Genomic DNA, 24447 nt, shown 5'->3' on the forward strand with positions numbered 1-24447 from the left:
GATTCGCTAATCAGCGTCGCTCTTTCAACGGCCAGCTTACCCTCATTTGCCTACGCCCGTCGCGGCTCCAGGCAACTTGTTGTGTGGGCAAGTTCCACCCCATTACGGCCTCCGATTGGTCAGAGCCCGTCGGTCGGCTCCGCGCACGCCCCACCTATTGTCAATCACACCATCCCCTAGGTAACCCGCGGGCTCATTGGTCAGTCTAGCCTGAGGGCGGGCTGTCGGACGGAAGAGAGTGGCTTTCCCGGTCTCCCTGGGGACACTACGAAGCCCTCCCGGGATGAGCAGGGTCTGGGCAACACTTTCCCGTGTCTCGGAGTGCGGAGATACGTACAGCAGTCTGGACATTAGTGCCTGTTCTGGAGTCTGATGGGCATCTTACGCCCTGACCCAGTGGCGCCGGTGGGCAAATCAGATGCGGTCTCGAAGGTGGGGGCCCGGTCATTCATGGTCCTTAACAGTGTTCCCGGAGAGAACTGAGTACGAAGCACCAGTTGTGATAACATCACGTTTTCATTATTCTTACCTCGCCTTATTTTATATGGCCTTATTCTTCCGTTATCCTTATGAAGTAGACTGTGGCAAGGATCATTCTACTCACAGGACAGAACTGGGAAGAGAGGCCAGGGTCAGTCAAGTGAACCTTCTGCAGCCACACCTCCAGGCATCTGTAACTGGAGCTGATCTATGCTTTTAGCAAATTGCTTTTACCTAACTGCAAATTAAAACTTGGCATGATTTTGTTCCGATGCTGTAGCCTGTTAGACCAAAAGATCCATGAACCAGGCTAACCAAAAGAAATAGGGTAGAAGATGCATGCTCCACTGTTGGACCAGGAAAGGAAAATAAAAATCAAAACACTACCAAATCTGAGAACTGTAGTATTTCAACCTTTGACCTTAGACGACATTCTGAAACATCACGAAACAAAGGATTCGATCCTGGGACACTGAATCTTTGATTTAGGGAATCCAATGCTGAATGATAGCTTTATGAATGAAATGGAAGAAGACCGTTCAACTTCATTGAATGTAGGTCTCAAATTTATTCTACTTTCAAGATTTCATTTACAGTCAAATATACTAACCAATGATTTCTTAATGTGTTTAGCAACTTGATTTTACTTGGACCAATGAGGAGCTGTGTGGTTAAGAAAGCCATTATTCTGATTAATTCATTTCATTGGAATTGAGTGTTAACTGTAGCTAAGCTCTTGTAGGGACTGTGAGGATTCAAAAGAAATACCATGTGACTACTGCATTAATAACATGTGGTTTGCTAATGTCAAGAGCATTTGAAACAGGAAATGCTTTAAAGCAAGACATAACAATGGGCCAAACTTAGAGTTAGTCGCCCCAAAATATAATAATACTGTAGTTCATATTTACAGAGCATTTTGTAGTTTTCAGAGCACTTCTTCACTTGTGTTATTTGGGGGAAATATTGTTTTGGCTGAAGTTAATGTGAGTCTTCATAGTATAGCTAGAACTAATGCTGAGCTCTGGCAGTGGGTAGTAGTGGAAAAGGTGGAACAGAGATGGAAGGGAGTCCAAGGAGAGAAAATAGTTTGAGAGGCTGAGACACAAATGAGCACTGAGTACCTGGGAAATAATGGGAAAACTGGTCTAAGCCGGAATGGAGACAGATAATGGAAAATAGTATTGTGTAGACCAACCGGTGAGGACCAGTTTTGAGCCCTTAATGTTCTGGGGGAAATTGTTCAAAGTTTGAGTTTGGGAAGGATATTTTTCTTATACTTCTAATGATCAAACTGACTTTCATTAAGTTATAAATTAAGGATAGGTCATGCGTGAAAAGGCACACTAAACTTCTTCAATCTCCCTGGCTGGATATAACATTTTAAGTGTTCTCTCTCATAAGAAAGCACCCTACCCCCCAAACCCTACCTCTCTCTCCCTCCTTAACTGGAAAGCTGTGTTAGTCTTCTGATTAAATCGTGGTATTCTACCCTCTTAGTGAAGTGGAAAGAAGTACTGACACCATAGCACTCATCTTTTGCCATCTCTTAATCAAAGTTCACCTTAAAGAAGATTGATTACTTGACTATCCAGTCCTTCTCTTTTTGAAAATTGTCTTCTGTACGCCATGCTAGACGGTGCCCCTCCACATCGCTCCACATCTCTACCATATACATATCACTCATATATAGTTGTTCAGTGTACATCATTTTGTTTAATTATAATTTTCTCCTACACAAATAAAAAAGTCCAAGCAACAACAGCAATAAACACCAAGGTCTAATTTCCTCTTTCCCAAATGTGTGTTGTGCTGCCAGATGGAGAGGTAGGGTAGGAAAAAAAGAAAAAGAGGTTATTAGGGTAATGGAGTACGAGAAATGATTCCAGAGAAGACAAAGTTTTCTTACTGATTTTATGGTTATCAAAACTTTTTCTGACAGGGAGCCCTGAATTTTTTGTTTACATTTTCTTATGTGTGATTATTTTAGCATTTCTGCAGGTATGTTGTGAAATGTACCTAAAACTTAAGTAATTGTTGGTGTTTAGCTGAGAGTCAAAAGCTACCATTGTTCTATTCTGCTAAATAGGGAAACTGGGTCAACAAAAATTTCCCCCCAATTGTGTTGCCCATAATTACTGATCTTCCAAGGTCACCCAGAATTACTGCCACGATTTTCTAGATTATAATACAGTGGTACCTTGGTACTCGTTGGCTTCAGAACTCGTCAAACAAGGTACTTGTATTTTGACAAGAAATAAATGTTTCAGCCCTCAGCACTTGCTTGCCACTCATTGCACTTGCTAGAACTTGTATGAGCCACAACACCACACTGCAAGAGAAAATGCTCCATCAAATATCACTTGCTTGCCACTTGTTGGAACAAATGAACGACGAGTACTGAGGTATCACTGTATTTACCTTATGCAGGGGTCAGCAAACTATGGCCTGTGGACCCAGCCTGGCCTGCCATCTATTTTATGTGTGTCCTGCAAGCTAAGAATGATTTTCACATTTTTAAATGATTGGGGGGAAATGAAAAGAAGAAAAATATGAAATTCAAACCTCAGTGTCCATCTGGCAAGTGTTGCTGGGGCAAAGGCATGCTGATTCGTTTCCAGGTTGTCCACGGCCACTTTCACTTTACAACAGCAGAGTGGAGTAGTTCATACAGAGACTGTATGGCATGTAAGCCTAAAATACTTACTGTTGGGCCCTTAAGAAAAAGTTCTGATCCTTATTATATGGAATGCTGGAACTGAGAAAGACTTTGGAAATCATGCATTATTAATTTTTTAAAAATCTCACATTCATAGAGACAAGTTACTTCTTGCCTAAAATCACAGAGTCAACAGTGGTAGACCCCTGGTTCCACTGGCTCAAGGATTTTTCCATATAGGCCGTGTCTTACTTAGGGTGGGATAGGCGCTTTGTAGTCTGAAGGCAAGGAGATTCGTCAAACACTTTCCTCATTTTGATCTCACATCTCATCCAGACAAATACCGTGCACTGTCATTGATGGATAGGCACTTGGATGTTCACTATTTCAGCCAAGAAGAGTTGTCTTCTGTTTTCTATTTTTCTTATTTCTCAAAAGGTGTATGGCCATCGGGAAAAACTTTCTCCCTTTTATGCTTGCTCTTTCTTTTACAAAATCTCTCTCCTTCAGCAAAGGAATCCAGAAGTGGCTGACTTTCTGTTCCAGTTTAAGGTTCTTAAGTGAGGCAAGAATGGTTAGAAAGGCACAGGACACAGTTCTGACCCTGGAGTCCGTGGGTGGCCCAGATGTACTCGGACATGTGTTGGCTGTTCTGGGGACAGTGTCCATAGTGTTCCTACGATTTTTAAGAGTCCATGACCCCCAGAAGCTTTGGAACTGTAGATACATAAAAGATATATTTGGGAGAGAAGGCTGCTAGGAGGTGTGCTGGGGAGATGGATCTAGTTTCTCAGGTAAGACCTCAGCTGACAGAGGGAAGAGCTCTTTGCCTGCTCACATCAGCCCACACAAGTTTTTTACCTTCTCTGCCACTCAAAAAGGTGATAAAAATTCATCAGATTCACAAAGCGGTTGAACTCAGATGGTGATGAAATCCCAGTGTAATTCTCACCAAAGAACGTCCTGATTAATAGAAACCGCAGAGGAGCTAATTTTATGAAAATAGCAAACGGGATTGTTTTAGCCGGAGCAAGCTGGGAGAGTGGGTGCCGATACAAACGGTCCCATTGTGCGGTGCTGACAGCTCCAATCTGGCCGTTTATTTATTAAATGTCTTTCCGCTGTAAATTATTAAGCCTGGATTCCAGGAGATGAGGGTGCAGGCAGAGTAAGACAATAGGATGGAAAGCAAACCTGGACAGCTCCTGCCAGCATCACTGCAGCATTAGGTCTCCTGAAAGCCTTTCTCCCCTGGTTTGCAGAAAGGGGATGAATTCTGTCTTCATGGGGCTCAGAAATGGACAAGACAAATAACATGCTTTTGCTTTCTAAATTATTTTCCTCTTCTTACACATCAAAGTGTTCTTCAGGGAAAATTTAACCAGCCGGCTCAACAAGTGGGAGTCAGGTCTTTTGTGCAGTCTCTGAAAGGGCTCTCTGGCCCAAACAAGGAAGAATTTGGTCTGCTTTAGCAAGCGCCAAATTAAGTGTTTTAGGACACTCAGTCACCAGAAGATTGGGTTCATTTTGGCTTGTTTGGTAGCCGGAAAGGTCTTTCATGCTGGGAAGGAGCTTTAAGACCTGTTTCTTCCGTCCTGCCTTCCTTCTCCTCACCAGAAGATATGCTTTCATTGATTTTAGAGAGAAAAGAAGGGAGACAGAGAGAGAAACATGGATGTGAGAAAGAAACATTGATGGGTTGCCTCCCGCCGCGCCCTCACTGGGTCTCAAACCTGCAACCTAGACCTGTGCCCTGACCGGCAGTCGAACCCAAAGCCCTCTGATGTACAGGATGATGCTCCAACCAACTTAGCCAGCCAGCTAGGGCCTAAGATCTGTTTCTTAAACCGAAGAATAGGGAAAGCCTGCTGGGCAAGGGTGCGGGGGAGTGAAACTGATTATGCGCATCATCGTTTGAAAAGCTGGGGTTCTGGTAGATGGGGGAATAGGTGGTTTAGGTGAATCCTGGGTTCAGCTTTTAGCCTCTGTTTTCTGAACAGCATAGCAGCAAACAGCGAGCTTCCTTTGGTGTGCCAGGCACCGCCTCCTTATTTGCTCAGGGCACGTGATCACGTACTATTAGCGTGGAAGCCTGCGAGTGGGCTGTCCATTCATCATTTGTTTATTCGTTTGACAAATATTTAGACTGAGTACTCCTGTGTGCCTGGAAAGTGGGGATAACACATGAACAAAACAAACCCTACTCTCATGGAACTTACATTCCAGTGGAAGGAGCCAGAAAATCAACAAATAAATATGTAAAAAAAATCCGTTGGTTTCAAGTGCTAAGAAGAAGAAACGTGGGGTATGGGAATAAAGGCTGATGAAGGGGCATGTGGGGTGAGGGCCTATTTTATACAGATGATGACGGAAGATCCCTGAACAGGCGGTTTCTTAGCAGCGACCTCAAGTGAGAGGGTACAGAGCCAGAGCCAAGCAGCACGGAGCGGTGCAGCCTGGTGGGGCGGTGCCTTCCAAGGACAGCGCAGGAGGCCAGGTCCCAGGCTGGTGGGGCTGGAGCTGGGTGTGGCCCGTAATGGGTTGGTAGGGCTGGAGCTTTTTTTCTGAGTGACGAGGAGGCCTTTGGAGGAGCTTTGCACAGAAAAGTGACATGATCTAACTTGCCTGCCAAAAAAGAAAAACAGAGTAAGTGTGGCGGACACCAGTTAATGCGGCTTCGGGGCAGAATGGAGCTCGGCTCCTTTCTCTGCATCCGCGTCCGGAGGGTGGGTGGGATTTCTTTGTTCTTTGCAAAGCAGCCTCCTTTCCTAGAGAGTGCCGAGGGTGGAGAGACGGTGGAGTTTCATGTCCCTTTGTTCTCCTACAGATGAGAAGGAGGATATGAAGCATCAAACAGCAGGAGAATGTGTTCGCACTGGGTCCGCCCAGCGCTGGGTTTGCAAGCAGCCACCCTTTCTGGGGAGCTGATGTGAAGCCGCTGGCAAGAGAAGGATCCTGGGAGTTCTGACTCCTCAGCTCTTGTGGAGGACGGGACTGCAGCCCAGAGGCACGACACCAGGCAGCTGCTGGGAGGGTATATATGGCACACTCAGCTGGAGCCTGTGCAGGAACATTTGGTAGATGGGGGAGGAAGCTCGTGATGTTTTATGGAGAGTGCGAGAGTATCAGAAGAACCGTGGGGCTTCTGGATGAGCAGATGTCTGGAGGCATCGCTGCAGCCCATGGCAGACCCGAGCCCCACGCTTCCTTACAAGATGTCAGGTTCACCGTGTCCGAGAAGCAGCTGGAATGTGCTTCCATTTGTCCAGCGGGGGTCACTCCCATGGGCCCTTTCAGTCTATTCTCTCAGGGCCGATCTGGAACAGGGTCAAGTGGAGGCTGTGGGTAGCATAGCCATAGTTATTGAGCTCGGAGCGGAAGGACACAGCCAGACACCTAATTAGAGATTTTAAAATACGGGCACAAACCTTGTTTGAGTGCTCAGCTGCTGAAATGGAGAGGTTTGGTTTTGGTTTTTGTTTTTGTTTTTTAATAGATGGCTGTTGTGTTCTGGGATTGAAAGACCAACTACTTAGGAAAGAGACCTCAGAGCTAAACCAGGATTAGGGATAGAAGCAGAAACAAATACCTAGTTATGGTCCAGCTTGGGAGTATAGCTCAGAAACACTCCCTGGGTCGTTGGTGAGGACTGCTGACCACAGGGAGGGACAGAAGCCTTGCAGCTTTCAGTTCTGGGACTTTCTGCCTCAGAGCCAGTCTTGCTAGCCTTTGGGACACCATCCAAACCATCCTGAATAGAAAGTGCTAATGCGTGGGTTTGCTGTACAAAATTTGCTGTACAAACTCAGAGGCCCTGAGGGCAGGAGATGTGATTTTGGTTAATCTAATAAATAGAATTGCTTCTTTGATTGCTTTACCAGCATCTTCCCCGGGTTGAGACAAGTTAGGAGAGCCAGGAAGCACATAAGTAAGGGACAGGGGAAGAAAGGAGGGACTGACAAAGGACAGGTGGCTGGAGGAATGACAGCTATGAACCCAGATTCCTTAAAGAGAGAGGAAGAACAGTGTGGGGCCGCTTCCGTGGTCCATGATTGAGAAGGACGGCCATTCCCGAATGGGCCATTTCTCCAAAGCCCCTGCTTCTGGAGGTGAGTGCCCACTGAGCGAACTAGGTTCTGCCTGACCCCTCAATCATGTTTTAACCTCAGGAGAAAAGACCTGAAATGTCTACCATTCATTAAGCAGTGCCCAAAAATGGAGAAGGTGCGGTCCCTCTCTTCCAGTTGCTCACACTGTATTGTTGGAGACAGACAAGAAAAACACGGTGTGTGATAAAGGCCACATCAGAGGTAAATCTGGGGTGCTCCCTAAGTGCAGGCAAGGAAATAGAGGGGCCAGGGAAGGTTTCCAAGGTGACACTTGAAGAGCGTCTTTATGAGTGACTGGAAATTAGCCACAGAAAGTTAGAGGAAAGGGATTCCAGGCCCAAGGAACAGCACGTGCAAATTTCTAGAGACATAAGAGAGAAGAGAAGAGCAGGCAGTGGGGGAGGAACTCGGGGCGCCTGTGGGGTGCAGTGTGCTGGGGCTGCGGGTGTAGGGAGCAGGTCAGGGCAGTAGAGAAAGCCGGGCGACCATTGGGACAGTGTCATGAAGAGCTTGCATGACATGATAAGAAAGATAGTATCTTGCAGATTCTGATGACCTGCTGAAACTTTTAAGAAAGGAAAGCATTTATATTTTGCATAAATAAAAATAATCTCTTCCATAAATCCCTTATATTTATTGAGTTATCTGGCTTCTGTATAAATTATGTTCAGGGTTGGGGAGCTATCAGCCTCTGAAAGCTGCCTACTTCATTGAGGGATAGCCATAAATTTTAGAGAATTTTTTTTTCTTATATTGAGCCAAACTCTGCCTCCTCATAATTCCTACTCACTGTGTCCAGCTTTGCCATTTGTGGAAACAAATAAAAGACCATTTCAAAAATATTTGAGGATATCAATGAAACCTTCCCTTAGTTTTCTGTTTTCCAAGTTAAGCACACATAGAGTCCACTCCTTCTTTGTTCATCTCGTCGTTTCTAGGCTCCTGACCGTCCTTGTCACCACTGTTTGGATGAACTGTGCTTTACTGAAGCATCTTTTAGAATCTGGCACTAGAATTGTTCGTAACCCTTCAAATAAGCTCAAAAGGCACGGAGAACAGTAATGCCATTACTGCTTCTCTTGCGCTGGACCCTTCATGACCAGAAGGAACGCTGGTCTCCTTAGTTTGTTGCTGGTTACATTCCACTGTTTGCTTTTAAAGCTTTTCATTAACTGAAGCTACTAACTTTTCAGCACATTATCCCCAAGTGAAATATTCCCTGTACTCGGTGTGTGCAATTTATTTTTGAACTTTAAATATAGGACTTCACATTATCTAAACTTTACCTATTTTGTTTTCCAGACTACTAGCTTTCAGCCTATTAGATTCATTTTTAATGTCTTGATTCCCTTTTTTATGACATGAGTGGCTCTCCTTATACATTTGATAAGCATTTGGTGTATGTTTTAATTCAAGTCACTAATAAAAATGTGTTCTAGGGTAGCACTGGAGGTCTACTTCCAGCCTAGGTAGGTGTTCAGACAGCTTCAGTTCTGCCTAGTGACCCATCTTACAATATTATCTACAATGGTTACTTTGAAGAGACACTGTGTTTGGCCTTTCTTCACATCCAAATCCATAACTGTCTATTGTTGATGACCTATCTTCTAGGTTCTGTGTTAGGTGCTGAGGACACAAAAATAACCAAGATGTCATTCTTGTCTTAAAAAGCTTGCAATTTGGCAGACATGACAGATGTATACCCACCAACTCCAAGCCAATATGTGTATAATTAAATGTGTGACACCTGTAATTTGTATTAAGAGTTATATATACTTTTTTCAATATAAAATATAATAGGTAATACAGAGTATATATCATATCACACTGTACCTTAGCAGTGTAAACAAACTATACATAGACCATAGAGCAAGGGAAGATTACTTCTTCATGCAGAAAAGGAGAAAGGAGGACTTCCCAAAAGAAGGGACATTTTAACTGGGCCTTGAAAGGTACATAGCATTTGGGTGAGATAAGTGGAGAATGGAGGTGGGAAGATATTCCAGAGTGAAGAAATGTGATAAGCCAACCACGGAGCAGTGACTGTCTTCAGAAGGTTCAGGAATATTCTCGTGTGGATGGAGTGCCATGTTCAGGGAAATGAGTGGCAGGAAATCAGACAGCGTGTGGAGGTCTCCCACACCACATTGAGGAATTAAGGCTTCATCCTGTAGGAGAAGAGCTCAGCCAAATCAGAAGTCATTAAGCAAGAGAATAAGTAACATGATCTGATGTATCAGCTACATAACTCTATTGACAAGGAAATTGAGTTCAACTTGGCAATCTAATTCTTAGTGAACTCATGTTGGTTCTAGTATTAGCTGACCATTAAGCATCTGTTTAATGAGCACCTCAATCCACCTGTGCATGTGGATGTGCATGTTTTGCTCCTTCAGTTTCTATGTAGTTCCTAACTGTTGCTTTGACTTTTTGGACTCTACCTTCTTTTCCCTTAGACATTGGTTCCGCATTCAGTTGGTCTGTTTGTTCACCGCGCTCTGACTTTTACTGTTTAGTGTGTCCTCTGGCTCTGCATCTGAGCCACAGCAGCCCCTACCACTGAGCCGGCCTGGCCTCCACTATGGACGGCTCACCTGCTTTCACGTCCCAGGTCTGCCGAGGTCTCTGCATTTCTTACTCAGCCTTGTTCTAAGTTGGTCTCATCCTTGGTGCTACCATCTTAGCATCAGTTCTTCTATTCTAGCTCCTTGACCTGCAAGTTGTACCTGTTTGCCCATTTTAGCTCCAATTCGGGAGGTAAGATGCAATGTTTTCCTTTCTAGGAGCTATATGTGTAGCTGAAAAGATAAGAACACCACACAAGAAACTATGTGTTACGATTGACAAATTGAAACTACTAAGTAAAAGAGTAATGTGAATTTAGAGAAAAGATTGAACTGGGAAACTCAAGAACCTTAGGAGGAACAGCACTTCTAGTGAACTCTCTTTTTTAAAGGTTTGGCTTTTTAGACACAAACATTTTTTTGGAAGCAGAGGGGGAAATGTGGGGCGGAACTTCCTGTGGGCTTCCCTATGATTGGCTCCAAAGCTGCCTGTCTTAGAGGAGCTACCGTGTCTGTGCCATCTAGTGGTTGTTGCTACCAGAGACGTCTTCCCCGCCGCAAGGAGAGAGCAATTTAACGCCATTTCTAACTTAAGCACCATATCTACAGGGCGTGAAATTAGTTCCAGCAAGCAGCAAATTTGCTGCTAATATAAATATTTAGCGATTCACTTGTCTTTAAATCAGCAGCCGAATATTCTTTTACTTGCATCAATGCTTGTTTCTCCCAATTCTAATATTTGGTAATCAAGCTGGCTTTGTTTAGCTAACGCCGGGGAACAGCAAGTTCCTCAGCTCTGCAAAACTGGGTTTCCCGAGCAGGAGTTTTTCTCTCTTTCTTTCGGTCAGAAATAAGCCTAGATGCTCTTTGGATCATGGAGGTGGAACACTCTCACCGGTTTGGTGGTCTTGGAAATAAGTTTTCATTCTCTTCCGTCTGTCAGTATTATCTCCCAGTCGCCGCGCCTGGAGGAGCTGGGGCACTCAGAGCGAACACGATTTCTATCTCGTGTTTATACACAGCTTTCCTCTGTCTCAGTGCCAGACTCATTTTAATTTCTTTTCTGTTTCTTTTAGCCATTATCTACTTGCAGCAAGGGTAATCTAAATACTGAAGAGATACTGTGGCCATTAAAATTTCTTTTTTATTTATTCAACAAATACTTATTGGGTACCCACCACCCATATTTACTGGGCACCTACCACATGCATTCATGGCCATAGGGTCCTGTTTGGATGGGAAGTGTTCCAGGGGGCCTGGTGGGACAGCCCGGTGAGAAGCTGACCTGGCAGATGGCACCTGTCCCCCAGGTCACTGGAAAGGTGGTCTCCACACAGACCGACATCATTTTCTTTTCCTTATGACACATCATAGGAACAAGATCAGCACAGACAATCTCTTTATCATCAGTTAGTCTGAGGATCTAACCAGATCACTTGTTTCAAGTCCAAATAACGTAGAGTGCAGTGGCACTCTGGGGACTCTGTCTTCTACCCCAGAGGAGCCTGGCTGTATCAGTTTTCTTCAGCTCCTGGTAGAAGTTGGTTCTGAGCATCCCGACAGGAAATCAAGATGTGAGCCGCTTCAGACATGCACAGCTACATCCTTCATAGAACATAGAAGTCAACCAGCTCAGGATGCTGAGGAAGGCAGGCCCCTGGGTTAAGAGAGAGACCTGCACAGAGCTGATAACAGGGCGTTAGAATCCAGGACAAAGCAAAGCACCTCGCTAACACCAATGTCACTGCTGCGACACTGGGGACAGGAAATGCCATTAGGAAATGACACTTGCAGCGGTTAAGAGATCAGCATGGGGGCTCAGGAACTGGCAGACCCCCCCACCCCGGCCTCCGTATGGGGGCTTGGGGATCAGAGCACTTGGGCTCTGTTCTTGGCTTTTCTCTCAGGTACATGACTCCGACGAAGCCCCTTCTCCTCCAGGACGTCAGTTTCCTCATCTGTCCGAACAGGTGAATTTTACTCCCTTTTCTAGATACTATAGCATGAAAGGGTTGGGATCGGGCCTATCTTATTTATCTTTTTAAAAGATTTTATTTATTTATTTATTTTTAGAGAGAAAGGAAGAGGAGGAGAAATAGAGGGAGGGAAACATCAATCTGTTGCCTCTTGCATGCCCGCAACCCAGGACCTGGCCTGCAACCCAGGCAAGTGCCCTGACCGGCCCAATCCACTGAGCCACGCCAGTCCGGCTGGCATGGTGGCTATTTTAAAGGGCTGTGAAGGACTCATCAGAGGGGAACTACAATGAAAATCTGCCTTTCCCCCAGGATGGAGCACACAATAGCATGTGCACCTAAGTTACATAAAAGCAGGGTTTTCCTAATGGTAAGCGATGGATAGGAGACAGAATGGATGAACCGGAACCACTTGCCCTGAATGAGAAACGTAAGCCCCCATCATACGCTCGTCTCAAAATTTCAAGTGTTTGTTCTAAAATGTAGGTCAACTGAAGTCCCTAATGTTTAAAACCTTGATGATTTTATCCTCGCTATAGAGTGATGGGAATCATCAGGTATAAATTGTTAGGGAAATATGAAAAGTGATCTGAAGAATATGCTCTATCAATTAAGTACTTCAGCAAGAACTAAAATCAAGATCAGAGGCAGTGGGGGGAACCCTAGAGAACTTAGTAATTAAAATAGAAATAAAAACATTCTCCAGTCTTGGTCCTGTCTTCCTCATATGTCAGTATGTCACCAAAAAAGACCTTCTGGGAGCTCAGACTGGTGTGGTTCAGCTCGTTGGGCATTGTTCCACAAAGCGAAAGGGCGCCGGCTTGATTCCCAGTCAGGGCACATGCCCGGGTTGTGGATTTGGTTCCCGATCGGGGCATGTACAAGAAGTAAACTGATGGTTGTGTCTTTCTCACGTCAATGCTTCTCCCTCCCTTCCCCTCTCTCTAAAAGTAAATTAATAAAATCTTAAAAAAAAAATAAAAAAGACTTTCTGGAAGTGAGTGTACAAGGAAAACATGTGGCTTGGCGGATGCATATTGAATGTTGACCAGGGCAGCCAGGATGGAACGTAGCATGAGGCCACCGGAGGAGCAGGCAGTGGAGGAGCCCGATAAAGGAGCTGTGAGAAGACCTGGGGAGAATGGCGGGCGCTGGCAGCTGCGAGCCCTGGACCTTCCGTGAGCCCCGGACCCTCTGACATCAGCTGGGAAGAGGCATGATGGGGTCAGAGCAGAGACGCAGCCTTTCTTTGCCAGGAATCCTGTCCCTCGGGCCCTGCCCGCTGCTTCTCACCTCAGTGTCCTTCAGGTGAGCCGTTTGCTTCCCCCGTCCCATTGCAGCAGCCTTGCCTTCACCTGCTGCCACGCAGGCTGGAGGTCTCAGGCCGACAGCCCCCTTGCTGTCAAGCGCCAGCGCTGGGTCAGTCATCTTCTGAGGATGGATTTATGGTGCTTTAAAGTACCTGCTCCGCATCTGTTTCTTGAGCCTTTCTCAAAACAGCATTAATCATAGGTCAGCCATTAGGTTTCCCTGAGTTCTCTTGAATCAGTGCACGTACGAGGTAGAACCACAGCAGTGCTTCTGCAAAGTCCTGATGAGCACAGGCTGGGAGGTGGGTGAATACAAGCCTGGGCTCAGCAGAACATACGATCAGGGATCAATAGTGGAAAAGGCCTCTGCAGGTGGGATGACTCATGCTCAGAGGCATTCAATCAGTCTGTAACCTCAGGAGAAAGGGGCATAGCTAGCACGGTGCTTCGTAAAACACTAGTGGTTTTTAAGGGGTAAGGTTGCTGATCTCATTAGAAGTAGCGATCTAGGGGGTTATATACCAGATATTTGATTTCTCTCTAAGGAAAACTTAACCATCTTCTTAGCCGTTAGCACCAAGGATTTGCGTTGTTGACATCGGAACTGGATTCTGCATTGTAAGGGGCGGGGGTGTGTGTGGTGCAGAACTGCCGAAAGAAATGCCTTCGCCGGAGCATTGCATTCCGGAACTGGGAGGTCCTTTGAAGAATGTCAAAATGAGAAGCGGAAGCGATTTTAGAGGTTTCCAAAAGGGAGCAGGGCAAAGGGTTCAGGCACCCCCATCAAACGGCCTGGGTTTGAATTCTTTCTCTGCCCCGACTGGCAGTGTGACTTTGGACAAGTTACCTCTTTGTGTGTTTGCTTTCCTCCTCTGGAAAACCAGAGATAAGTTACTCAAAGATTTAAGGTAATAAATGTTAGATATTTATACCTTTAGCAATTGATTCACGACGAATGTTTTTAAAGCCCTTCGAAGTGAGAAGTTCTATTTATAGGAGCTCTCTCTGCTTGAAGTAACCATAAAACTTCAAAACACCAGACCAATTGGGTTCACTATCAATTTATGCTATTTAAGCTTGGGTTGGCCTGTGCCACTGCTAAGCAACCCTCCCGCCCATCGTTTGTCGACTTCTTTGGTGACATTTCCTCAGTAGTTGCGGTGTCCCAGCTTCATCACAGTCAACATTTTGGGCAGCATAATTCTTTGTATGGTAATTACTATACTGTTGTGTGTGTCTATGAGTCTGTCTGTCTGTTTGTTTGTTCCTGCTTAATCCCCTCACCTTTTCCGCCCAGCCCAGCAACCCCCTTCCCCTCTGACAGCTGTCAGTCTCTTTTCTATCTTTGAGTCTCTTTCTATTTTGCGTGTTAATATATTTTGTGCATTAGATTCCACATGTAAGGGAAATCATGTGGCACTTGTCTTTCTCTGACTGGCTATTTCATTTAGCATAGTGTTCTCCGGATCCATCCGTGCTGTCACAAAAGGTAAGATTCCCTCCTTTTTTATGGCTAAGTAGTGTTCCGTTGCAGAAATGTACCGCAGCTTTTTTATTCACTCACCCACTGATGGGCCCTTGGGCTGCTTCCAAATCTTGGTTATTATAAATAATGTTGCAATGAACATAGGGGTGCATATATATATTCTTTCAAATTAGTGTTTTGGGTTTCTTCGAATGTATACCCAGAAGCAGAACCGCTGGGTCATAAGGCAGTTCCATTTTTAATTTTTTGAGGAAACTCCATATTGTTTTCCACAGTGGCTGCAACAATCTGCATTCCCACCAACAGTGCACGAGGGGTCCCTTTTTCCCACATCATTGCCAGCACTTGTTGTTTGTTGATTTACTACTGATAACAGACATTCTGACAGTTGTGAGGTAATATCTCATTGTGCTTTTAATTTGCATTTCTCTGATGATTGGTGATGTTGAGCATCTTTTTGTATATCTATTGGCCATCTGTGTGTCCTCTCTGGGGAAGAATGTATTCAGGTCCTTTCCCCTTTTTTTAAAATTGTGTGTGTGTGTGTGTGTGTGTGTGTGTGTGTGTGTGTGTTGAGTTGTATGAGTTCTTTGTAAAATTTTGGATTTTAACCTCTTGTCAGATGTATCATTGGCAAATATGTTCCCCCATTCAGTGGGTTACCTTTTCCTTTTGTTGATGGTTTCCTTTGCTGTGCAAAAACTTTTTAGTTTGATGTAGTCCCATTTGTTTATTTTTTCTCTTGTTTCCCTTGCCTGCGGCAATGCATCATAAAAAGCATTGCTATGGGAAATGTCCGAGATTTACCGCCTATGTTTTCTTCTAAGATTTTGATGGTTTTTGAGTCTAATATTTTAGTTGTTAATCTATTTTGCAAACTTTTTAGAATTATAAATTCTTTCTAATTTGGCCATTGATATCAGATAATTTCTCAGTTCCCTATCAGTTCAGTTTTGTTTTCTTTCTCCTGCTCCAGCCCAGGATGTCAGTCTCAGGCCTGTGGCACTTTTTTGTGTCACCTTTTGGGAATTCCTTTCATTCTTCTCCCAAGGGAGCTTTCCCTTTTCTGGATCCACTTTCATGTCTTCCACTTTCTTAATTTACTCCCTGTTTTGATGCTATTCAGCTCTTCTATAAGCCTCAATGAGAAGGATCTATAGGAGATAAATAGTTTCAAGTATTTGTATTTTTGGAAATGTCTTTGTTCACCTTTATAGTTGACTCATAATTTGTATTAGTTAAAAGTGGTTTTCCTTCTGAATTTTGAAGACCTTGTTTTACTATCTTTTTTTGTATCTGGTCTGTTTTCAAAAAGTCCAATTCTATTCTGATTCTTTTTCCTTTGTATACAAACTTCTTTCCTCTTTGCAAGTTTTGAGGTCTCTCTCTTCCTCCCTCCTTCCTTCCCTCTCTTCTTTCTTTCTTTCTTTCATATATGAGCTTTACTGAGATACAATTCATTTATTATACATTTGGGTTTTTTTTTTAAGATTTTATTTATTTATTTTTGGAGAGAGGAGAAGGGAGGGAGAAAGAGGGAGGAAAACATCAATGTGTGGTTGCCTCTCATGCGCCCCCGCCTGAGACCTGGCCTGCAACCCAGGCATGTGTCCTGAATGGGAATCAAACCAGCAACCTTTTGGTTTACAGGCCAGCATTCAATCCACTAAGCCACATCAGCCAGGACCAATTCATTTGTTTAAAGTGCATAATTCAATAGTTTTCAGTATCTTCACAGAGTTGTGCAACTATTACAACAATCAATTTTAGAATATAACATCACCCCCAAAAGAAAAGAACTTTTTACCTATTACAGTCAGTCCCCGGTTCCCCTCTACTGCCTGTACAGCCCTGGGCAACTACCAACCTATGTTCTGTCTCTACAGATTGGCTTATTCTGGATATTTCTTATCAATGGAATCATACAATATGTAGCCTTTTGTGGCTGGCTTCTTTCACTTAGCAATATTTTCAAGGTTCTGTCTTATTGTAGCATGTCTCAGTACTTCCTACCTTTTTATTGCCAAATAGTGTTTCATTGCATGAATATACTATATTATGTTTGATGCGTTAATAAGCTGATGGATATTTAGGTTGTTTCCACCTTTTAGTTTTTATGAATAATGCTTCCACAACTAGGATTTTTTTTTATCCCTAATCTTCTGAAATTCCACAGTGACATTCCTTGATGTCGCTGTTTCACTTACCGTGGCCGGCACCCAATGAACCCTTTCAGCCAGGGAAGTCTGGCTCTCGTTCTGGGAAATGTTCTTATATTATTTCTTTGATAATTTCTTCCCATCAATTCTTTCTTTTCTGTCTTTCTAGGATTCCTGTTAGTTGGATTTTGAAACCTCCAGATTATGCTCAAATATTCTTACTCTTTTTTTTCTCTTTTCCATTTTGGTTTTCTTTGTTGTTCTATTTTCTGTGAGAGACCCCCAACTATTTAGCTTTTCTATTTAATGTTCTATTTTTGGACCTTTTAATATTAAAAAGCATTTCTTGTTCTCTGTTCTTTTTTATAGCATCCAGTTCTTTTTTTGAATACAGTTTAGGTCCTGGTTCTCTTAACTTTTAGTTATTTTATTTCTGAAGTTTCTTTTTCTTTCTGCATCTGTTTCCTTAAAATTCCTTTATATTGACCTCCAGGTCTTTCATGTTAGAGATTACCTCAAGTGTTCAGTGATTATTAAAAGGTTGCTAAATTAGTATTTGAAAATGATATCTTAAAGATGATATAGGGATTCTGTGTGTGTATGTGTGTGTGTATACATATATAAATGCGTATGTTTAGGGGGTTGTTTGGTTTTGGTGACTAGTGGGTCTTATGGCAGAAGGATTAGGCAGGAATCTGGCCATTTAGTAATAGATTTCCAATTTCTTGCTCTTTCTCTTCTCCTTCTGGCACCCCTATGATGCGAATGTTGGACTTCTTGAACTTGTCCCAGAGGATGTTTATAGTATTATTATTTGATGGGGCGAAGGGGAGGGGAGATTCTTTTTTTCTTCTTGTTTTGATTGGTTGTTTTCTGCTTCCTTGTGTTTCTTCCATATGATTGATTTGATTCTCAGCTTCATCCACCCTACTGTTGTTTCCCTGTAAATTGTTCTTTATTTCAATTGGTGTATACTTTGTTTCTGCCTGGATCTTTTTTATGCTAGTGAGGTCCTCACTAAGTTCCTTGAGCATCCTTATAACCAGTGTTTTGAACTCTGCATCTGATACATTGCTTATTTCTCTTTTATTTAGTTCTTTTTCTGGAGTTTTGATCTGTTCTTTCATTTAGGCCATGTTTCTTTATCTCTTCACTTTGGCAGCCTCTCTGTGTGTTTCTGTGTGTTAGGTAGATCTGCTATGACTCCCTGTCTTGGTATCGTGGCCTAATGTAGTAGGTGTCCTGTAGGGTCCAGTGGCACAGCCTCCCTTATCACTCAAGCTGGGTACTTGAGGTGCGTCCTTTTTGTGGGCTGAGTACAACCTCCTCTTGTAGTTGAGCATTGGTTGCTGTTGGCAGGTCAATGGCAGGGATTTACGCAGGCCAGTCAGCTGCAAGGACTGGCCGTGACCACTGACGACCAATCTCTGCCCTCTGAGGAGGATCAGCTGCGCAGGGGCAGGGTGGTGGTGCTCTGACATGCTCTGTAGCTGTCCACTGGGTGTGTAGGCCCTGGGGTTTCCTGGGTGGTGCAGGCCAAGGTCAGCCCCCACCTAAGGGCCACCCTGCCTGAACTATAAAGCCATCTGAGATGGCTGTTACTTGTGCTGGGCTTGGAGATTCCCAGGTGAAGCCAAACTGTGATTCTAATCTGGTTGCTGCTAGTGTTGGGCCTGAGGCCCCTTAGCAAGGGGTAGGGGTGTTGGGGGGCTAACTGAAGCCTGATTTTGCTTGTTTGAGAGGATTTAGGAAGTTCTTAAGCTTGAGCCAAGGCCATTCATATGGAGAAGCTACTGTTAACAGCTCTAAGTTGGGTCGGGAGGAGCCTTAGGGGATCTCCAGAGTGGGGCAAATAGTATTAGCCTGGCTGATGGAGTCTCAGATGTAGCTCTGTGGCTTTCCCTATCTTCCTGTCTGGGAGAAAGCTGTCCCAACAGCTCTCACCTTGTTGCCAGCCACTTCAGTTCTTCCCCGTGTGCCACTGGTGCCTTTCAAGCTGCTACTCCAGTGCTGGAGCGCAGGCCAAGTCAGTCTGAGTAAATCCGTGTGTGGCTCCTGTCAGAGGAACTGCTTGGGGCTCCAGAAGTTTCTTTCACCAGCTCAGTCTCTGCTGGTTTTTGCATCCAGAAGTTGTGGGGACTTATCTTCTGGCACTGGAACCCTGGGCTGGGTGGCCTGGTGTGGGGCTGGGACTCCTCGCTCCTGAGTTATCCCTCCTGAGTTTTTATCCACCACACGTGGATGTGGGACCAGCCCATTCTGTGTCTCTGCCCCTCCTACCAGCCTGGACGGATGTGGTTTCTTTAATTCCATAGTTGTCAGACTTTCATCCAACTTGATTTCTGCCGGTTTTGAGTGGCTGCTCTGTCATTTAGTTGTAATTTTTATGTGGTTGTGTGAGGAGGTAGACCGTGTTTACCTGTCCCTAATTGCTTTTGAATGAGCTTTTCCATCCGTTGCACTCTCCTCTGTTTTACGGTTGTTTCTACTTGACTCAATCTATGCATTTCTGCCAACTTAACCTTAATCTTTGTAAAGCACGACTCTAAATGTGTAACTCCTCAGCTAAAAACCCTTTATTGCTTCCCCATTTTACTGTAGAATCTTAATGTTAGAAAAGACTTTATGGTTCTTTGGACCAGCTCCTTGCTTGATGCATGAACCCTCTGCACGCAGTGATTGGTCCATGGACCACTACCTGAGCTTCTCCAGTGAAGAGGAGCTTACTTCCTCCCTAGGCTGTGAGGTCTCTGCTTGCACAGGCCTGTTTGTTAGAAAGTCTTTTCCTATACAGAACTGAAGTGCCACTCCTGAAACTCCCAGTTATTAGCCCCAATTCTGACCTATGGATCCTCAAATTAAGAGCCTAATCTCTCTTCCACTTGATAGCCCTTTATATAATTGAATTATTGCTACCATGTGCCTCTTAGATCTTCTTCTAGATAAAAATCCTTAATTCCTTCAACCATTTCTTTTAAGACATTGCCTATTGAAGAATGTCCCAAATCCCAAACTCCTATGTTTAAGACCTTTGGTGACATGACTCTAATTTCCTCTTATGAGGTCATCTCTCATCTACTTTTGCCACATAATCTAGGCATACAACTTGCCTTTTCTCTTCTCATATCTGGCCCTTTACCAGTGATACCATTCTTTCCTTTTTGTTAAAATCATTTGCACCCAAAGCGTAGGACTGATATAAACCAAATTGTTAAAGTGGTCAGTTTGGGGGGATGGAATGGGATGGGTGAAAGGGGAATATTGATTTCTTAGTCCACACAGTTTTTTTCTTAAAAAAAAACCAGTAGAGTTTTTAAAAATATTCAATGTCTTTTTCAAATACATTGAAAGTAATTTAAAAAGTATATTAAAGTTGCAATCCACCTCAGTGTGGCCCAGGAAACTTCTGATTCTTCCTTCTAACTTGAGCTTCCCTTCTCTGAACACCCTTAGCGTTTGGGGGTAACTTTCTTATTGCCATTACTGTGTTACACTTTACATCATAGATATTTGTGTGCAAATCTCACCTGTTTGCCAGGAGAGCAACGCATTCCATCTTACTCATTCTGGAAGCCGTGGCCTTCCAAATGTGCTCACAGGTCACGTAGCAGGAGCTCAATCCATTTTATTGCAAGGTTGGGTTGGTGAATTCCCATTATAATTCACTTCTGCACCTTGAAACATGGTCCTGTGTTTTTCTCTGAATGGGGAGAGGGAAGCTCTGGGCACTTCAGCCTCTGGTCAGCCGCTGAGCCAGCCTCCTCCCAAGGCACGGACGGAAGGCACTGCGTCAGTTTTCCTCTCTCCTTTGCCTCATGTGCGTCAGTGTCTGGGCGTGAAGCTAACCGGAGGCTTGTGTAGGAAGGGAACAAGTTTCTGTTACCGAAAAATATCAAGCAGGCGAGACAGAGGAGGGGAGAAGCGGGCAGGAAGGGGAGGAGAAGGCAGAGCAAGATGCCCAAGGCAGCGTGGCATCTGGCCCTGAGGCAGACAAAGCTGCTCCCCCAGATGTAAGCTGCCCCCGCCCCACAAGAGCTATGAAGACCTCTTGCTCCATCTGGTGCTAGAGTGAATGGAAAGAATAGGATCTATATCTCTGTCGAGTCTCCGGCTGTTCCACGCCTGAGTAGAAACACACTTTCTGCCTTTGTCTCTGTCTCTCTCTCTCCCTCTCTCTGCCTCTGTTTCTTTTTCTCCTTTCCTTCCACCTCCCCTCACTGGGTGGGACGTAACTATCTCTCACAGCTCCTGGCAGCAAGGATAGACACGGGCCCGAGGGGGTCCCCAGCTCCCTGATGCTTGAGGATACAAGGTAAAGACACCTAAGTGCTTGCCCTTTTACCTCCTTTGTTTTTTTCTGAGTCCATTCTTTGCCCACCACTGGCCCATAAGCAGAAGATTAACTGATGTTTAATTACAGGGAAAAAAGGGGACAAGAAAGAGGGCAACTCACGTCGTGTCTGCAGGCAGATGGTTGCCTTTTTCTGTTTGTTTTACACTGTGGACTTCGGGTGCTCATAACCAAGCTGATCGTACTCCTCATTTCACGGTGCGCTGCCATCGCTGGTCCAAGGAGACTGCTCGTTGGTCTACGGAATTATTTTCCCCTTCTGCTCCCTTCTCCACACTGAAGGCTCTCACTCTGGGTTATTTAATGTGTTCCTTAGATAGAGTTCTCTGGAAACAAGTTCTAAAATGGGGAGCTGCATTTATTCCGGGTGCTCTCTTGAGATGTGCGTGGAAGGAAGTAAAGACAGTAGGACGGGACTGTGTCAGTGTAGGAAGCGGATCCCCACTGTGCTTGCACCTGAGGACGCAGCTGAGCCCATGGAAGCTCTGGACCTGGTCTGACCCTTTCGAGTTTTCCCAAACTGAAGGCACCAAGCCTTTCATGCCTCTGCCCAGCCAGCCATTGGCCACTCCCCTTGAAGGGGCACACCCTTAGGAGGGGTGCGCCTTAGTGCTAATATCCCTGCACCTGGGGAGAGCGCGCTGGCCCTGAAGAAGGGACTGGCTGGAGCACCACCTCACCGACAATGATATATATCCTTCCAACCCCCTTCCATCATCTTGTTCATCTGCATATGTATCCTCGAAACACACGTGGTATTGCTTTGTGTGTTCCACATTTTTCATAAATGGGAATGTGTTATAAATCTACCTTCCCTCTACCCCCATCCCAACTATGTTCTGGACACCCATCTCCCCATGCTGTTTTAAGTGGACCTATTTCATTCCTTCTTCCCAGTGTATACCGTTTTGTCATTTGTGGTCACTGTTAGGGTGGCCGGTGACGCAGCTGTGAAAGAATTCACAAAGAGAAGGAAGTGCAGGGAGTAAAGGTTTTATCTCACTTTCCCAAGAGAGGAGGAGGCCTGGGTGCAGAGATGTGTGCACCAGCCCCAGCCCTGAGGGGTCGGGGCGTGCGCTTTTCTCAGGTGATTGGGTGGCTGTAGAGCAGGAGGTTTCCCTCGGCTACAGCTTGTTTGATGTCATATCTGAGTGCAGAGTCTGGTATGTCCTGTTCTGTAAGTCCCCCAACCCCACCCCCAACCTCTGTGTCTTCAGGGCACTTCCAGTAATTTTCTAGTCCTGAGGATAGATTGTTTCATAAAACAGTTAGGGCCAGTCATAGCTTTATGGGGCCTAGCTAGCTAGCTCTGGCAAAGACGGCCTGAAAACTGGCCTTACTCCTGTTAGTTACCGCAATTTACCCTTCTGTTCGCCTGCTGATGGACCCCCAGGCACTTCGTTACCACCCTTGACAAAGCGAGAGTTTCTGTGGGCGTGGGCACCCAGGGCAGCGGGCTGGGCCCCAGGCTCCTGCCTCCTCCATTCAGCCCGTTTACCAAGTGCTCTCAGGTCGCTGGGCCCATCTTCCCATCGGTCAGCTTTCCTGCTTGTGCACATCTTTGCCGGCACTTGGTGTTATCAGACTTCCTAATTTTTGCTAATTTATCCAATGTAAAGCAGTGTCTTCTTTTTCTTTTGTTTTTCATATTATTTGTGAAATGAAACATCACTTGAAAGACTCATCAGCCATTAGGATTTCCCCTTCTAGGAACTACCTATTTATATACTTTACTCATTTTTCTATTGCTTCCTCTTTTTTTTTTTTTCTTACTAATTTGTTGGGATTTCCCTGAACATTTGTTAGTGCACATGTCTTCCTCTGGGCATTACCCACCTGTTAATTCCATCAATGGGGTACTTCGCTGAACAGGAAGCTTTAATACTGATGTAACATCAATCCATTTTTCTACGTACGGTGTTGCTTTTAGATCTTGTTTAAAAAGTTTTTTCCTATCTCAAGGGCACAATATGTTACTGTATATTTTCTTCTATTAGTTTATGATTTTACCTTTCACATTTAGGTATTAAATCCATATAGAGTTTTTTTCTTAATTCAGTAATGAGACTGCAATTCAAATTTATTTCACCATTCATGAAATACTTTATCCATTACCCTTTGATTTCTGATGCCAGGTTATCACATGCTGTGTTTTCATGCACAGTTGACAACAGTGATGGAAGCAACAGTTCTTTTAATCTCATTGAGTTGAAGCGGACAGACCCAAGACGTGTCCATCTTGAATTAAACTGCTTGCCCTTTATTACGATGTCATAGAAAAACACTTTTCACAATGTTTTAAGAGACACTTTTTAAAAAATTCTTATTCCATACCCATTATCTCATTTGCTCCTCATAGTACCAAACGGCACATATATAACAACTATTTAGAGCTGAAACTGAGTTACGGACTCGCCAAGTTGCCCAGCAGATTAGGGTAGAATCAGGCCCCAGGGTGTCTGGCTTTCCAGGCCAAAGTTCTCCATTCTACCATTGCTACTTACATTAGATTAATATACAGTCCCTTTTTCAAAGAGGAAAAATAATCATTCAGACGTCTAATATGGACACGAACTTTTATATCACAGCAAAAGGTGCAAGCAAAAAACAGGTATGACACCCCCGTGTTCATAGCTAACAAATTTCTAAAAGTAAAAAAAAATAAGTCAACAGCATTAGTCCAATTTGAACCATAATATTGTTTTCCCAAAACTAAACCCCTGCTGTGGATGAGCACAGAGCCTGGATACTCACTCAGTCACAGGGGGTTTGAAAACCCAGTGCCCCTCACCGCCCCCCTGCCCCCCTGCCCGCCGGTGCTGCGGACCCCACCGTCCTTCCAGGTTCAAATTTCTGCAAAATTTCTGTTTGTTGAAAGCCCCAGAGTGCCCTTCGGCCTTCATTGGCCACAGGAGTGTATTTATTGGGTCTGCCTTTGTCTTTTGCCCTTTCAGAGGCGATTTCTTCAGAAGAAAAGGCAACGAGTAATTCTTTTGGAGCTGTGGGGCAATTAACCCTTTGCATGATGTAATCAGGTAATCCTCACGCACAGAATTAATCATTTCTAGATTTGAGGACTTAAAAGGTCAGATTTCCCTCTTTGCGGAGGAGGTACGGGTGGGGGACGTGGAATAAATCCTGAAGACCGCTACTGCGCTCTGGGAAGGCCTCCGCTCTGACGAGGGGTCCATCCACCTGCTGACGCTGTGACAGGAGAAGGCCCAGCAGGGAGGAAGTTAAGAAAACACTCAGCACCAAGGGCCACCCTGATGAATCTCATCTAATTATTTAACAGGACACTGTTGGGTGTGCTTTTGAAATTATTGTTGTTTTAATTTTATTCCATTCTCTGT

At 44.5% G+C, this 24447-nt stretch overlaps 1 pseudogene; it reads left to right on the top strand.

The window, feature by feature from the left end:
* Positions 1 to 12862: 12862 nt before the first annotated feature.
* The window catches only part of LOC129086304 (40S ribosomal protein S4, X isoform-like), an 86433-nt pseudogene continuing 74848 nt past the window's right edge, over positions 12863 to 24447 (top strand).

The sequence above is a fragment of the Pteronotus mesoamericanus genome, unplaced genomic scaffold (genome assembly GCF_021234165.1).
Source record: "Pteronotus mesoamericanus isolate MK-2021 breed Mesoamerican mustached bat unplaced genomic scaffold, CSHL_Meso_final scaffold_371, whole genome shotgun sequence".
Classification (NCBI taxonomy): domain Eukaryota; kingdom Metazoa; phylum Chordata; class Mammalia; order Chiroptera; family Mormoopidae; genus Pteronotus; species Pteronotus mesoamericanus.